Below are 14,772 nucleotides of genomic sequence, written 5' to 3'. Positions count from 1 at the left end.
CCACATATAGTTATTGAAGTGTCAGTTCCCCATACCTATGAACATAACATTAGTTGGAAATAGTTTTGAAGATGCTCAAATTAAGATCAGATTATTAGGCTTGGCCCTAATACAGTGTAACAGATATCCTTATGTAAAAGAAAAAGGGTAAACACAGAAACACAGAAAAGACAATGCAAACAGGCAGATAACACTATCTATGAGCCAAATTAAGAGGGAGGCACAGGCCAGCATGATGGCACACACCTGTAATTCCAGCAGTTTAGGAGGCTAAGATCATAGAATTGCGAGCCCAAAGCCAGCCTCAGCAAAAGGGAGGCACTAAGCAACTCAGTGAGACACTGTCTCTAAATAAAATACAAAATAGGGCTGTGGATGTGGCACAGTGGCCAAGTGCTCCTGAGTTCAATCCCTGGTACCAAAAAAGAAAAAAGAGGGAGACACAGAATTTTTGCTTTCAGAACTATGGGACAATACAATCCTGTTTTTAATGTACCAAAACAATAAGTTTTTTGTTTTTGTTTGGTTTTCTGTTTGTTTCACAGCAGCCTTAGGGAATTAATACCAGGACATAAATCAATTAAGAATCATGTGATAGATGATAATTACTGATTGAACAGTTTAAACACATATCGTTGGTTATTCGGGCTTAAAATAGAAAAGAGAATTTTAAAATTATTATTATGCATTAATAAATAAATATTTCTTCATTAATAAATGAGCAAAACAAAATAATATACATGTTCTATATTTTCTAATTGGCAGTGTACTTTAATAAGTACATTGAAATATAAAGCATTCTCATAATAGGGGGAAGTAGAGATGAGAGACTGTGAGAGCTACCAATACTGATCATACTCTCTAATTCTAAAGGGAATTTTAAAATAGAAAAGTGTAGGATACTGTATGTTTTCCCATAATCTAAGCAACCTTGAATACTATCAAATATTTTTAGATGATCTATTAATGTTAAAATAGTGACTTAATTAACAATGTTTTAATTTTTAAATATATGAGTAAGCTTGGACTTGAGATATTTTAGGTTATTTATGGTGTATGTGTGTGTGTGTGTGTGTGTGTGTGTGTGCGCGCGCGCGCGCACGTGCGCGGTCACCCACATGATAATGATAAAATCTTCAAATCACTCATTATTATATAAACTACAGGCAATGTTGCCCATTGCTTATGTTGATCTTTGCCTGAATGTTAACTGTTATCAAACACTTCTTAATCTAACCTTAGATTTTCCCATTAGGTGTGGTACAAATCAGAGCTTAATTTAACCATGCATTTTTTCCTAGGTTCAGGAGCCTACTGAGAGGTGCATTTTACTCACAGCATGTGGGTCTTCCACTCCAGGCTTCAGATTAACTTCTACATCAAAAGCTGTATAACTTCCTGTACCATAGTTGAGAAAGTGCCTTCTTCTATCCTATTTTCTGTTATCATTTTTATGAGGAGAGTCTGCTTTCTCTTTTACATATGGCTATTCACATCACATGTAACTTAGATTTACTCTAAAATAAGAATCTATGGGTGTGCTGTATGTATAGCTGAGATATGAGATTGCTTTTACTTTTTCTTTTTCCCCCCTCTCTCAGGATAGAGAACCTGTGGCATCCAAATGGTATAGTTTGCATGTAATTCATCCCTTCACCCTACTCCATTTTTCTTTCTGATCAATGTCATATGACATGAAAACATTTCTTTATTGAACAATATTTTGACTAGTTCTTTATTTATTCCAAAATAATGTTCCTTTTGAAAATGGCCTGTTTTTGTATGTGTGCGTGTGTCTGAATATTTTAAATGACTGTTGAGCAAGAGGGGTTTTAAGAAAATAATTTACAATTATTTCCTTATATCATAGCTAACCCAAACACTCCATTGGGATTCCTACTTTTTGAAAGATATTTTCACTTGAAGGTGAGTTCTCCTTGAGAAAGATTTAAGAAACCAAGACAGGAGAAAAATTAGGTTGTTCAATCTTATTATTCCACTTTCTACATTCACAGTATTAAGATCAGTGACCAGAAATAAATAGCCTTTGGGAAATAATCTATGTATATATGTTATATATGAAACATTACTGAGACCGGAGCAGGAAGCCGCGACAGCCGCCCAGCCAGACGGGAGCAGGAAGCCGCGACAACCGCCCAGCCAGACCGGAGCAGGAAGGCGCCAGCCGCTCAGCCAGACCGGAGGAGGAAGTCCGGTCCCGCCCAGAGCGCTAGTCTCCAGGAAGCCCATCAACCCTTAAAACCCATCAAAGTGGGTGTGGCTACCAGCACAGTTGCGGTTGATCCAGGTACCCGGTTTCCAACTCCCCCACCCTTAGCTGCGATAACTCAAAATATTTCCCACAAGCTTTTGGGGATTGTAGCTATCAACACAAAACAACAACTCTAGAGGCACCTGGTTTCTACCTCAGAGACTAGAGTAGGGAAGATACAGGTGGAAGCTCATTTCCCTTCACACTGGCTATATCCACCACCCTGAATACAGAGGCTCAAACTAGGAATAGACAACGCCACCTACTGGAAGCAAGGAAAACAGTGTTCTGAGAGACTTTTTTTTTCCTCTCTTTCTCTTTTCTTCTCTCTCTTCCACAACTTCAGCATATGTGAAACCAAGAACTGAGCATGAACAACTGAATTACCAAAGTAATATAATATAGAGGAATTGCATATACCCCACCTCCCCCCATTTTTTTTTCTGTATTTCTATCTTACTTCCCTTTCCCTTCTCTTATTTCTCTTTTCTTCCTTGTTATTTCTTTTCTTTTCTTTTTTTTTTTAATTCATATTCTCTCTATACCACTTTCAATCTCCTAACTTTTGCTATCTATACATAGGGTAACTATCTAAATAGGAGGTTGAGTCTATACATTCTTCCATAAATTACCAGTCGAGTGGTTAGAGTTCTCCAAAGGTGCTAAGTTAGTTTAACCTCATTCCCTCACTCCTTTCTCTTTAAGTATAACATCCTTCGTCTGAAATTAAGTTTTCTATATGGTATGCCTTTTATGAAACTAAGGAATATATTCTTAAGTAATAATTAAATCCAACATCTATAGTCTTAGAATCTAACTATAAATGTATTAATAATGAAAACTTGTCCTTAGATAATGTACTGTTGATATTGGGATCTGTTAACATTGTCTTTCTCCGAAAAAGAGGGATATTGGAGCTATTCAAGAACAATACAAATATATAAGGGGAAAAACATTAACTCAACAGTTTCACAAAGCTAGAAAGAATCATGAGCAGTATGAAAAGACAAGGAAAGAAAGGACCACAAACAATACAGGTCAATTCAACATTAGATGAGGTAATATCTGCAGCTGATGGAATGTCAGACAAAGAGTTCAGGATATACATGCTTCAGATGATCTGGAGTCTCAAGGAAGACATTATTCATCAACTTCAGACAATGAAAAATCACTTGGACAATGAATTACATAAACAAATCCAAGAAGCAAAAGATCAACTCTATAGGGAGATAGAGGATATAAAAAACAAACAAACAGAAATCCTGGAAATGCAGGAAACAATAAACCAAATTAAAAACTCAAATGAGAGTATTACCAGCAGAGTAGAACACTTGGAAGATAGAACTTCAGACAACGAAGACAAAGTTTTTCAACTTGAAAAGAACATAGATAGCTCAGCGTGAATGTTAAGAAATCATGAGCAGAACATCCAAGAATTATGGGATAACATCAAGAAACCAAACCTAAGAGTTATTGGGATACAAGAGGGTACAGAGGTCCAAACCAAGGGAATGAGTAATCTATTCAATGAAATAATACTAGAAAACTTCCCAGACTTAAAGAATGAAAAAGAAATCCAAATACTAGAAGCCTACAGGACACCGAATATACAAAATCATAAGAGATCCACACCAAGACATATAATAATGAAGATGCCCAACATACAGAATAAGGAGAGAATCTTAAAAGCCACAAGAGAGAGGAAGCAGATTACATTTAAGGGTAAACCAATCAGGATAACTGCTGATCTTTCAACACAGACTCTGAAAGCTAGAAGATCCTGGAACAACATATTTCAAACGCTGAAAGAAAAAGGGTTCCAACCAAGAATCATGTATCCAGCGAAATTAAGCTTCAGGATTGAAGATGAAATAAAAATCTTCCACGATAAGCAAAAGTTAAAAGAATTTGCAGCTAGAAAACCAGCTCTTCAAAACATCCTTGGCAAAACATTACAGGAAGAGGAAATGAAAAATAACAATGAAAACCAACAACGGGAGGTAGTACAATAAAAGAAAAACTAAGCATAGAGGAAAAACTAATCATGTTAAGTATCATACATAACCAAATATGGCTGGAAATACAAACCATATCTCAATAGTAACCCTAAATGTTAATGGCTTAAATGCACCAATCAAAAGACATAGGCTAGTAGAATGGATTAAAAAAAAAGATCCAACAATATGCTGCCTACAGGAGACTCATCTGATAGGAAAAGACATACACAGACTGAAGGTGAAAGGTTGGGAAAAATCATATCACTCATACGGACCCCGGAAGCAAGCAGGGGTGTCCATACTTGTATCAAATAAAATAGACTTCAAGCCAAAGTTAATCAAAAGGGATAAACAAGGACAATACATATTGATCAAGGGAACCATACACCAACAAGACTTGACAATCATTAATATATATGCCCCAAACAATGGTGCAGCTACGTTCATCAAACAAACTCTTCTCAAGTTCAAGAGTCTAATAGACCACAACACAATAATCATGGGAGATTTTAATACACCTCTCTCACCAATGGACAGATCTTCCAAACAAAAATTGAATAAAGAAACCATAGAGCTCAATAATACAATAAATAACTTAGACTTAATTGATATATACAGAATATACCACCCAACATCAAGCGGATACACTTTCTTCTCAGCAGCACATGGATCCTTCTCAAAAATAGACCATATATTATGTCACAGGGCAAAGCTTAGCAATTACAAAGGAGTTGAGATACTACCATGCATTTTATCTGATCATAATGGAATGAAATTAGAAATCAATAATAAAATGAGAAAGGAAAAACCCTACATCACATGGAGATTAAACAATATGCTACTGAATGAACAAAGGGTTACAGAAGACATCAAAGAGGAAATTAAAAAATTCTTAGAGGTAAACAAAAACTCAGAAACAACATATCAAAATCTTTGGGACACTATGAAAGCAGTACTAAGAGGAAAATTCATTTCATGGAGTTCATTCCTTAAAAGAAGTAAAAGCCAACAAATAAATGACCTCATACTACACCTCAAAGCCTTAGAAAAAGAAGAACAAATCAGCAGCAAATACAGTAGAAGGCAAGAAATAATTAAAATTAGAGCAGAAATCAATGAAATCGAAACAAAAGAAACAATCGAAAAAATTGACAAAACTAAAAGTTGGTTCTTTGAAAAATTAAATAAGATTGATAGACCACTAGCCACACTAACAAAGAGAAGAAGAGAGAGAACCCAAATTACTAGCTTACGGGATGAAAAAGGCAACATCACAACAGACAATTCAGAAATACAGACGATAATTAGAAATTATTTTGAAACCCTATACTCTAATAAAATAGAAGATAGTGAAGGCATAGATAAATTCCTTGAGACATATGAACTACCCAGATTGAATCAGGAAGATATAAACAACCTAAACAGATCAATATCAAGGGAGGAAATAGAAGAAGCCATCAAAAGACTACCAACCAAGAAAAGCCCAGGACCGGATGGATATACAGCAGAGTTTTACAAAACATTTAAAGAGGAACTAATACCAATACTCCATAATCTATTTCAGGAGATAGAAAAAGAGGGAGAACTCCCAAATTCATTCTATGAGGCCAACATCACCCTGATTCCCAAACCAGAGAAGGACACCTCAAAGAAAGAAAACTACAGACCAATATCCCTAATGAATTTAGATGCAAAAATCCTCAATAAAATTCTGGCAAATCGTATACAAAAACATATAAAAAAGATTGTGCACCATGATCAAGTAGGATTCATCCCTGGGATGCAAGGCTGGTTCAATATACGGAAATCAATAAACGTTATTCACCACATCAATAGACTTAAAGATAAGAACCATATGATCATCTCGGTGGATGCAGAAAAAGCATTCGACAAAGTACAGCATCCCTTTATGTTCAAAACATTAGAAAAACTAGGGATAACAGGAACTTACCTCAAAATTATAAAAGCTATATATGCTAAGCCTCAGGCTAGCACCATTCTAAATGGAAAAAAACTGAAGGCATTCCCTCTAAAATCTGGAACAAGACAGGGATACCCTCTCTCACCACTTCTATTCAATATAGTTCTCGAAACACTGGCCAGAGCAATTAGACAGACGAAAGAAATTAAAGGCATAAAAATAGGAAAAGAAGAACTTAAATTATCACTGTTTGCGGATGATATGATCCTATACCTAGAAGACACAAAAGGGTCTACAAAGAAACTACTAGAGCTAATAAATGAATTCAGCAAAGTGGCTGGATATAAAATCAACACGCATAAATCAAAGGCATTCCTGTATATCAGCGACAAATCTTCCGAACTGGAAATGAGGACATCTACCCCATTCACAATATCCTCAAAAAAAAAATAAAATACTTGGGAATCAACCTAACAAAAGAGGTGAGAGATTTATACAATGAAAACTACAGAACCCTAAAGAGAGAAATAGAAGTTCTCAGAAGATGGAAAAACATACCCTGTTCATGGATAGGCAGAACTAACATCATCAAAATGGCAATATTACCAAAAGTTCTCTATAGGTTCAATGCAATGCCAATCAAAATCCCAACGGCATTTCTTGTAGAAATAGATAAAGCAATCATGAAATTCATATGGAAAAATAAAAGACCCAGAATAGCAAAAGCAATTCTAAGCAGGAAGTGTGAATCAGGAGGTGTAGCGATACCAGATTTCAAACTGTACTACAAAGCAATAGTAACAAAAACAGCATGGTACTGGTACCAAAACAGGCGGGTGGACCAATGGTATAGAATAGAGGAGACAGAAACCAATCCACAAAATTACAACTATCTTATATTCGATAAAGGGGCTAAAAGCATGCAATGGAGGAAGGATAGCATCTTCAACAAATGGTGCTGGGAAAACTGGAAATCCATATGCAATAAAATGAAACTGAATCCCCTCCTCTCGCCATGCACAAAAGTTAACTCAAAATGGATCAAGGACCTTGATATCAAATCAGAGACTATGCGTCTGATAGATGAAAAGGTTGGCTCCGATCTACATATTGTGGGGTCGGGCTCCAAATTCCTTAATAGGACACCCATAGCACAAGAGTTAAAAACAAGAATCAACAAATGGGACTTACTTAAACTAAAAAGTTTTTTCTCAGCAAGAGAAACAATAAGAGAGGTAAATAGGGAGCCTACATCATGGGAACAAATTTTTACTCCTCACACTTCAGATAGAGCCCTAATATCCAGAGTATACAAAGAACTCAAAAAATTAAACAATAAGAAAACAAATAACCCAATCAACAAATGGGCCAAAGACCTGAACAGACACTTCTCAGAGGAGGACATACAATCAATCAACAAGTATATGAAAAAATGCTCACCATCTCTAGCAGTCAGAGAAATGAAAATCAAAACCACCCTAAGATACCATCTCACTCCAGTAAGATTGGCAGCCATTATGAAGTCGAACAATAACAAGTGCTGGCGAGGATGTGGGGAAAAGGGTACTCTTATACATTGCTGGTGGGACTGCAAAATGGTGAGGCCAATATGGAAAGCAGTATGGAGGTTCCTGGGAAAGCTGGGAATGGAACCACCATTTGACCCAGCTATTGCCCTTCTCGGACTATTCCCTGAAGACCTCAAAAGAGCGTACTACAGGGATACTGCCACATCGATGTTCATAGCAGCACAATTCACAATAGCTAGACTGTGGAACCAACCCCGATGCCCCTCAATAGATGAATGGATAAAAAAAATGTGGCATTTATACACAATGGAGTACTACGCAGCACTAAGAAATGACAAAATCATGGAATTTGCAGGGAAATGGATGGCACTAGAGCAGATTATGCTAAGTGAAGCTAGCCAATCCCTAAAAAACAAATGCCAAATGTCTTCTTTGATATAATGAGAGCAACCAAGAACAGAGCAGGGAGGAAGAGCAGGAGGAAAAGATTAACATTAAGCAGAGTCATGAAGTGGGAGGGAAAGGGAGAGAAAAGGGAAATTGCTTGGAAATGAAAGGAGACCCTCATTGTTATGCAAAATTACATATAAGAGTTTGTGAGGGGAATGGGAAAAAAATAAGAAGAGAAATGAATTACAGTAGATGGGGTAGAGAGAGAAGATGGGAGGGGAGGGGAGGGGGGATAGTAGAGGATAGGAAAGGTAGCAGAATACAACAGTTACTATTATGGTATTATGTAAAAATGTGGATGTGTAACCGATGTGATTCTGAAATCTTTGTAATGTTTTGAATAATAAAAAAGAAAAATGAAAAAAAAGAAAGATTACTGCTGTTTTTAACTTGTTTATGGATAAATATTTCTCTCTTTTTTTAGAACTTTAAATTATTAAAACAAAATGTATGCTATTTTCAAAAAGAATTAATTTATTCTAAATTTATTTAGAAAAATCATGTTTTCAACATGTTTATTGGCAATATATTTTTTAAATTTATGAATCATCTCACTGTACCCTCTATTCATTTGCTACTCCTGATTAAAACTTTCTGTTGATATGTGAGCAACATATGCTATCTTATGCAAATTGAAGAATACTATAACCACATACATTTTAAACAGATCCTTTTCTGTGTTGTATTCCACAAAAGTGACACTACTTGTTTTGCCATTCTTCCTCTCTGTCCTCTCATGGCATTTAGATTGTCTCTTTTCTTTTCTGGTCTATTGCAAGCAGAAAGTCAGTGTACCTAACATTGTGTATTTGCGGTACTTATTTGATTTAATATGTAAAATATCAATGAAATTAAAATTGGTATGTTAATGGGAGCTTCCACTTCATATTTTTTTACATATTTCCAACTTTCTTTTAAAAATTTGAGAGCAGTTTACACCCTTCCCTAGTAGGGTAGGATACTGTATGTTTTCCCATAATCTAAGCAATCCTTGAATACTATCAAATATTTTTAGATGATCTGTTAATGTTAAAATAGTGACTTAATTAACAGTGTTTTAATTTTTAAATATATGAGTAAGCTTGGTCTTGAGATATTTTAGGTTATTTATGGAGTGTGTGTCTGTGTGTGTGTGTGCATGCGTGCGCGCGTGCGGGCGTGCATGCGCACTCACCCACATGCACACTGCCATTTAAAGTGAAATAAAGATTCTTAAACGTTTCCTTTTAATAATGAGTCCTATAGTATCTTTGGATTTATTTTTATTTTACACATAAGTGAAAAAGCAGCTTTGATTTATCTTTACACCATGAAGAAATAGAAATAAATGTGGTTACTAAATCAACAAATAATGAAAACAATAAAGTGGAGGACCAAACATAGAAATTACTCTCTGCATTTTACACCTATAGCTTTGTTCTCTGAACTCTATGAATCTAGACTACTTGGTTCAAATGAGACATCCACATGTTGTTTAAAGTTGGAAAGCAGAACAGAATTACATATTCTCATACACGTCTCCATAATATAATGGAGAGAACAGTTGACAACTTTGGGAAAGTTCTCAACATGTGATATTACCAGAATGAATTTTGTAATGTACAATACTCTCTACTTTCTAAAATTGTAGAGAAAAAAAGTGGAACTTCTTTTTTTTTCTGGTATCTCTTTCCTCAGGGATTAGAACAGCCCATAGCTTCAGGCAAAATGCTGGAATTTTGTTAATGGTGTATGGGGGAAAGAAACATTTCTGGGAATTTTGAATTAAATTATATAGAACTGAAAAAGGAAGGGCAGAGGAGAATTTTAACAGCAGTATGACACATTTACATTTTCATGTTTTTGCTTATTTATTCATTTTCTTATTTAATAAAAAAGTTTAATATTGATAAGTATGTTAGAAAATCTGGGTATTTAGATGACATATGCTCAATTTTTTTTCTAGTTTTTTTCATTTGACCCTTGACTTTTGTGGGTTGTTTTTACTACCATGATAATTTGATTTATTAATGGGGCTTGCAGTCGCTGCATCACATTGTGAAATGCACTGTGATGTTTAGCTTTTAGAATATCTATGACACTCTAACTTAAATTTTCCATTCCTGCATAAACATTAACAAATTTTAACTTAATAGTTATCATTATGAAAAATGTGCTTTACAAGACATCATGATAGCAATTGAGATTGTTTTCCCTTTACTTTCATTGCAATCATTAAATTAATTAATTGACCAGTGCTTATCATGAGCCATGTTTTTTAACATGTTATAGCCTTTCAATGAGTGTCTGTTAACTATGCAATTATTGAAATAATGTGACCTTCCCAGATGTGGTTGTATAATGTATGGCAAACTCTGTGGTACTGGAAATTATAACTGTACCTCAGGTGTTAGCTTGGGGTTGTGAAGGAAGGAGTTATTCAAGGTATGGCAGCCATTTCACATATTGGTGTTTTTTTCCTTAAGAGACTATTTTCCAAACAAAACTTACTCCAGAAATGAGTAATTTTCCTCCCCTAACACCTGACAACTCTCCAAAACTACTTATATCACATAATTAGCATTTTCTGTAACTATTTCTGCAAGAGGAATCTTTAAGAGAATGTTCAAAGAGAGTGCATGAGGAACCTAAATTTAGGAATGTATAAAATGTGCAATAATGATAAGAATAGAAATTACAGGATATGAAGAAACACTGTCGATGACTTCTTGACAATTCACAAATTGAACTACCAGATAACCAGATGAAGCAGAGAGGAAAAAAAATAATTCTAAAACTATATAATCCCAAAGTGTCAATTTAAGAATGTGCAGTATTCATACATAAAACATACATGTCTATTACACATATGATATTTCACACCTATGTTGGCTTTGACTATTTAAATTTTTGGTCATGTAAAAGTAAATATAATGTTCATATTGATATGAATATAAGGAAAACTGTATAATTAGAAGTCATATATTCCAATATTTTAATAAGTAAGCTTAGTTTGAACACTTAGAATGCATAGACATGTGCTTATATATTTTCATAGTTGTATTTAGACCATAATCTAAGAAAAAGACTTTAAAAAAAAATAATGACCCACTCTTTTTCAAATTCTGGAAGTGTTTGGATATAGTTATGTGCCTACAGTTTTTATTAAAAAGTTTTTCTCTAGCTTTGTTCACATCTCTTTTACTCAGTAAGATGGCTCTATCATATATAGAAATAAAATATTTGGGCTAATTACCACTAAAGTATGTGTAAGAAGCAAAATGTCAAATATTTTTGTTAAAATCAGGAGTTTAAAAAACATTAACACAGAATGATTGAATTATTGAAATTAGGCACAAGTGAATGAAAATTTTAAAACATCTTCCAAAGAGTATAAGAAAAATAAAATTAACTTAAAATATTCTATACAAAAAGTTAAACATTTTAAAACGTAAAGAACTTTTATAAATTATATTTAAAATACTACCCTCCCAATCGAAAAACCAAAAAAAGGCCAAACACAGGCAGTTCAAATAAACATTAAAAATAAAAACAGGGGCTATGGATATAGCTCAGTTGGTAGAGAGCTTGCCTTGCTTGCACAAGACCCTGGGTTCAATCCCTAGCACCATACACACAACAAACAAAAAACTATATAATAGAAATGTTCAAATCACTGTAATCAAAAATAGGTTACTGTTGGGTATGAAAGCTATTTTTTCCCTATCAAACTAACACATATTTAACAAATGAGTATGCACTTTTTTATGGCCAGGCTGCATTGAAACTGACACACTTTAAGTGTGATACATTAAAATAACCATTTCAGAACAGAATTTGCTAGTATAGCAAGCAATCTTTAAGTCCATGCATATCTACCTTGTGATTCCACTTCTTTTCTTAGACTATACCAACCCATACAGGTTATAATTTTGTCTATTATAATATATAACAAGGGAAAGAAACAATAGCCTCCATGTCCACATATGAAATTGTTTATCAACCTTCTGATATGCCATAATAAATCAAATTTTCATACATCTATTAAAATGATTTAAAAAAACATTAGAAAATACTCTTTATATCTTGATAAAAGAAATTTTAAGAAACAACTTTTATTTATCAATTTGAAATAATTTTTAAAAATTTGCCTTAAAATCATGAACAAAAAATCTATTAAAACATAAAACTTGCCAGGCATGGTGAAGCATGCCTGTAATCCCAGGACTCTAGAGGCTGAGACAGGAGGATTTCCAGTTCAAAGCCAGCCTCAACAATGGTGAGGAGCTAAGCAACTCATCAAGACCCTGTCTCTAATAAAACACAAAATAGGAATGGGGATGTAGCTCAGTGATGAAGTGCTTTTGAGTTCAATCCTTGGTACCCCCCTAACAGTAATTTGAAACTCATTGACCAACCTCTTCTGCCTACCTGCCAATAGTAGTACTCACTGTTGTTCTGTGCTTTTGTGAAGTCAACTTCTGTATTTTCTGTAGATGTGTGTGGTCACGTGGTAGTTTTCTTTCTGTGTCTGCCTTATTTTATTTAATAAGATGTCATTCAGGTTCATCCATGTTGTTGAAAATGACAGAGTTTCATTTTTTGTGGCTCACTTATATTCCATTGTAGTGTGTGTGTGTGTGTGTGAGAGAGAGAGAGAGAGAGAGAGAGAGAGAGATAACATCACATATATCATATTTATTTATCCATTTACTTTTTAATAGATACTTAGGAGAATTCTTTAACTTGTTTTTGTAAACAGTGCTGCTATAAACATGAGGTTGCCGATATCTCTTCAACATATTGATTTCATTTTCTTTGGAGATATTCCCAGTGATAGTGCTTGCTGTATCATATGGTAGCTTGATGGTTAATTTTTTGAGGAACATATATATTAGTTTCCATATATGTTATACTTCTTTACATCCCTACCAACATTATGTTAGATTTCACTTTTATCAACATTTATCTTGTTTTTATATTAATAACCATTGTAACTAGAAGGAGATGATATGCCATTGTGGTTTTTATTTTGTATTTGCCTAATGATTACTGATGTTGAGCATTTTTTTGGCGTTTATATTTTTATTTTCTTTTTACAAATATCATTTAGATCTTTATTAACATTATTCATTATGTTGCTATTGAATAGTTTGTGTTGCTTATATATTCTGGATATTATTAACCCCTTATCAGATTACAATTGGCAGATGTTATCTCCTCTAGGTTGTCTCTTCACTCTGCTGATTATTTCCTTTTCTGTGCAGAAGATTTGTTATAATCCTGTTTGTCTACTTTTGCTTTTGTTGTTTGTGCATTGGAGGCCTTATCAAAAAACTCGTTGCCCAGACCAATGTCATGGAGACTTTCCCTTGTTCTCCTTACTGATTTTATCGTTTCAGGAATTACATTTAAGTCTTTAATCCATTTTAAGTTGATGTGTGAATATGGTGAGAGATAAAGGTTTTGTTTCATTCTTTCTTCTGCATGTGGGAGATCAAATTCTCCAAGCATATTTATTTTTAAAGAGTTCTTTTCCCCGTGTGTGTCCTGGGTGTCTTTATTAAAAATCTGTTGGGTATAGATGTGTGGGTTCATTTCTGGGCTCTTTTGTTCCATTGGTCTGTGTGCCAGTTTTATGTATGTGCCAATACAATGCTGGGGTTTTTTGACAGTTAAAAAGTATATATATTTATGCACAATATGATGTTTTGGAAAGTATACATTATGGAATGAATAAATTAACCTAATTAACAAATGCATCACCTCATATATTTATCATTTTACAGTAAGAGTACTTAAACCTCTTAATGATTATGATTTATTTCACATTTTATACATTCTTGTTTTCTAGTTTTCAAAAATGAGCATGTTATTTTTAATATTTGAGAAATGCAACACACTATTACAAAAATATGAATAAAAATATGGTAATTTATACACATGGAAAGCAGAAAACTATGACAAATAGCTCCTCATTTATTTTATTTTTCTATCATATACATATTATGTATAATCATATGCTTTTTTATTGATACCTTGTACTAAAGTAAAAATGCTCATTAAATGCAATTGCTTTTTATGGGTTTCAGAATTGTTTTCCAGATCATTTTGTCAGTTGTGCCTAATTTTTACCCTGTTTTTTTCAGTCATATTATATCTTTCCATGTAGACTGTCCTTTTACAGCTTTTATTTAGAAAATGGATGTGCAATTTTAGGAAAATTAAATTATTGCCTTTCACATTAGCATAACATTCTGTTACTCATGTTATGATTTTGTTTAGGATCTGCTGGACATCCGTAATAAGTGATCATGCATGCAATACCTATAATACTACCTGTGAAATCTACTCTCATGTCTGGCCTGTGGCACAATCAGTTCAGCAGGCTTGTTTTTTTTCTTTTATAAGCCAAAACTGTGACTGTCACCATTTAATATATTCAGTATTGACCAAATTATTTTCCTTATGATTAAGAATGCATTTCAGTATTAAAGTTCATACATTCCTGTAACTGTATTTTGAGAACCGTCTGATAAAATTTAACACACTTCAGAATTTCTCATAGATTTTTCTTCTTATGCTACAAATACTTGAATTAGAAAATGCTTGGCTTAATGATAA

The sequence above is a fragment of the Callospermophilus lateralis genome, assembly GCF_048772815.1.
Source record: "Callospermophilus lateralis isolate mCalLat2 chromosome 11 unlocalized genomic scaffold, mCalLat2.hap1 SUPER_11_unloc_3, whole genome shotgun sequence".
Taxonomy (NCBI): Eukaryota; Metazoa; Chordata; class Mammalia; order Rodentia; family Sciuridae; genus Callospermophilus; species Callospermophilus lateralis.
This window is presented reverse-complemented; position numbering follows the sequence as displayed.